This window comes from Pyxicephalus adspersus, chromosome 11 (assembly GCF_032062135.1).
Source record: "Pyxicephalus adspersus chromosome 11, UCB_Pads_2.0, whole genome shotgun sequence".
NCBI lineage: Eukaryota > Metazoa > Chordata > Amphibia > Anura > Pyxicephalidae > Pyxicephalus > Pyxicephalus adspersus.
The window spans coordinates 3,501,818-3,505,550 of record NC_092868.1 but is presented as its reverse complement, the minus strand read 5'-3'; the positions used below and the strand labels follow the sequence as shown (position 1 = coordinate 3,505,550).

General features: G+C 44.8%; 1 long non-coding RNA gene across 1 annotated transcript in view; it reads left to right on the top strand.

Annotated features, from left to right (window-relative positions):
• Positions 1 to 534, top strand: part of LOC140340639 (uncharacterized) — a 7,314-nt gene extending 6,780 nt beyond the window's left edge. Inside the window, exon 2 of the long non-coding RNA XR_011922694.1 lies at positions 213 to 534. This is a non-coding gene — a long non-coding RNA (uncharacterized lncRNA). The remainder of the gene's footprint in view (positions 1 to 212) is intronic.
• The last annotated feature ends 3,199 nt before the right edge of the window (positions 535 to 3,733 follow it).

Here is a 3,733-nt window from a genome sequence, read left to right as displayed (position 1 = left end):
ACTGGCTCAGTGTTCTCTGTACAGCACTGCGGTATATGTCAGAGCTATATAAATGTATAATAATAGTGTGTGACTGTGAGGGGACATTAGAGTGTCAGCTCCTCTGTACAGAGACTGATAGGACTGGCTCAGTGTTCTCTGTACAGCGCTGCGATATATGTCAGAGCTATATAAATGTATAGTCATCTTTTACCTTTTTTTTCCAATTCCAGACACGGGATGCCAACTTTCAGAACAATCCCACCCTTGCCGCAGAACACTCCCGCTTGACCTATCGCCTGAATATCGCCTCGCTGGTGATTGGCGCTATTATTACGATTATTATCCTGACTTTGTATTTCGTGTTTTGGGCGCAGCTATATAAAAAAGTTCACTGAGTGAGTGGCGCGGCGAGCGGCTGACTCCGGAGTTTCGAGATTTATGCAGTATATATATTCACGCTATGAAAAATATATATAAACCACTGCTGAATGGGGCGGGGCATTGTGAAGGGCAAGGCATATTATGTAAATAAAAATAAATTCAAAAGCCAAACTGTTGTGTTTGTTGTGATGAAAATAATGCAAATCAACTTTAAAGAGCAACTCCGTAAAAGGAGAAGAACGGACACCATGTCCTTTTATTGCTTGGGTCACACAGGTAAAAGGCGTCCGCCAGGTCAACGAACCCGGCTCACCCTAATATACCCCTGGGGTAAGTGCAAATTACCTTGGTGACAACCATTGCTCCATAGATATTGACCCACCTCCTAATTCCTGCACTGTGGAGGGGTCAGCCTGCAAAGGATGCTGGAAATCCAAGTGGGGCAAAGTTGGTGCGGGTGCCCAATGAGATGCTGCGAAATGCGTGGAGATTGGCAGAGTTACTAAAAAATGGTGAACCAACCCCCGCTCTACCCAGAGACCTCCTCTAGGTGGCAGAAGGTCAATGTACGGGCGGCCAGATCCTCACAGACCCATTCCAGGGCCGGAATTCAGATTTATATTATGCTGCGGTGTCACCAGCAATACAGCAACATACATCGAGTGCCTGTAGATCCTGCCAGTAGGTAAGTTGTCTTCTCATTGCCTTTAAAGGAGTGATGACACTGTTCATCCTGCGTGCAATGGCACATCAGTGTTGTCACCATGTGGAAGTGGAAAAGGTTGACATGAATTTACATTGTACATTCCATCCTCCAGATCCCTGCACTCCATACACTGTGTTGTAATACCACAGAGCAAAAAAGCCGCCCCGGGGCAGCACACTGCAGAGAAGGAGATTTGCTTACTGTGATTGGAGACTATGCAGGTGTCTCCAATCACAGGAAGCATGAAATTTGCTGATTGGAGACCTCTGGCTTTCTTCAGGGGCGTGTCAGATATCTGCAAGGGCATGTGAGATCTCTACAGGGGCGTGTCAGATAGCTGCAGGGGCGTGTCAGATCACTGCAGGGGCGTGTCAGATCACTGCAGGGGTGTGTCAGATAGCTGCAAGGTTGTGTCAGATCGCTACAGGGGCGTGTCAGATAGCTGCAGGGGCATGTTAGATCACTGCAGGGGCGTGTCAGATCAGTGCAAGGGCATGTCATATCGCTACAGGGGCGTGTCAGATAGCTGCAGGGGCATGTCAGATCTCTGCAGGGGCGTGTCAGATTTCTACAGGGGCGTTTCAAATCTCTGCAGGGGTGTGTCAGATTTATACAGGGGCATGTCAAATCTCTGCCGGGGCCTGTGAGATCTCTGCAGAGGTGTATCAGATCTCTGCAGAGAGACTCACTTATTATCACAGAATCATCCAAGTGAAATCATCTCCATTTCCTGCATTTATTCCAGGTGCCTTTTTATGGCACCAACCCGCATCTCATATATACCTATCGCTGAACTGCTCAACTCTTAATTTGTGCTGCCGACATCCCACCCACAGCAGTCAGAGCATATGCTGTACGCATGATTTTTATAGTCTACAGCCTCTTGTCACATGATCCCATATTGTAAAATAATCCTGAAAACCACTAAGAGGCGGGGTTTGATAACTGAGACCACCCAGGCTCGCATTTAGGACCCTGAACAGCAAATATGGGGATGACTCAGCCAAAAAAAGTTCTGAACCGAGAGAAAGTTTTGGACCAACCTGTAGAGTCTGCGGTGTCACAGCGATTTCAGCGATCCCTCACCTGGCCACGCCCTGAAAAATATTAAAAGATTGTAAGTGTTTAATAAATAAAATAATAATTTAAAGAGAACCTATCACCCTTTTAATTACAATATATTACACTACGTCGCTCCACTCTGCACACACTGACTGGTGACAACCCAATCTACTGAACAAAAACTAAAAAGAGTCACGTGACAAGCTAGTACTGTATGCAGGGCTCTCAGACTGTAGGTTGATCTCTGCTGCCCCCTGGTGGCTAAATTTACAAATTACAAGAAAACTGCAAAGCATTTCTTTCTCCCTTCCATTGGCTTATGCAGCTTTTTCTCATTTTAAACAGTTTTTAGTATCTTTTATACCTTTGTTTACTATGAGCCAGAATATAAAATACCAAAATATAAATATATTTAAAACCAATTAATAAGAGTATATAATAATATAGAATAGAAGTGAATATTTTATTGTTTTGCTGTGACACTGTTTGACCACCAGGGAGCTGCAAAGTGTGCACTTAAGGGCCCCTGTCTCTCCTCAACCAAAAGGGGCCCCTATGAGGGTCCCAGGTCCCAAGTCAGTTTATTGGGGGTTCCAAGTCAGTTTTGTACATGGGCCCACTGTAAGCTACGTTCCCCGCTGGCGACCCTGTGTTACATACCACCCCCCCATCTATATTCTCTGCATTGTGAAACCAATGTACTTACCTTACACCTGGGTGTCTGCAGGCAAACATTGTACTCCAGGTGTAAGGTTAGCAGGTATATTGTACAGGTATAATTATTGCAGCTTTTTTTAAATGGGGGGTTATGCATTAAGCAGGCCTTGATTTACTATTTGTTTTAACACCTACAGGCCTTACCCCTCCCATAGCCTGTGACTGGATAATGAAAAGAGGAGCAGCAAACTGATGAGCCTATTATTCGCTTTGTTATTTTTTTTTTTTCAATCAGCGTTCTTCTTGCTTTTAAATGATTGCTGCAGCACACCTGATTGGCTTCTTGCTCTGTTTCTCCCTTGCTCAGTCCGAGCTCTGTTGTGCTTTGATTGAACAAAACTGACATCAAGTCTTTGGTCAAGTCTGATTCTGAGGTCAGACGCACCTCTTCAGCATCCCTTGTTCTCTGTCTGCTCTCTATTCAGGTATGGAGGAGGGGGAAGCTGGGCACTTGCCCCAGGGCCTATATCGACAAAATGGATGGGTTCCAGGGCACATTTTTTTCCTGCAAAGATTTCACCTTTAAAAGAAATATCAGTACAGGTTGCAAGCTTTCCATTTGTCATCCTCATACTTCGGTGAGTCAATGGCATAGGTTGTAGGAAGGGTAAGGGGGCCACATTCTTACACTTCCTCCTCCAAGCAATAAAAATGATGAGCATGACGACACCAGAGCACTCTCCATTAGCAGAAGCAGCTCCCTTATTTCTCATTGATTACAATTTCTGTCTTTATCTCCTTTTTTTTTTTTTTTTCCTATGAAATTCTTGTGATAAAAATAAAAGAAATCCAGATATCTGTCACACCCTCACATTACCACTAGATGGCGGTGTTGTCACTATAGAGGCCGCAAGTTTGTAGAACAGCTGTCTCCCCCTGCAGACG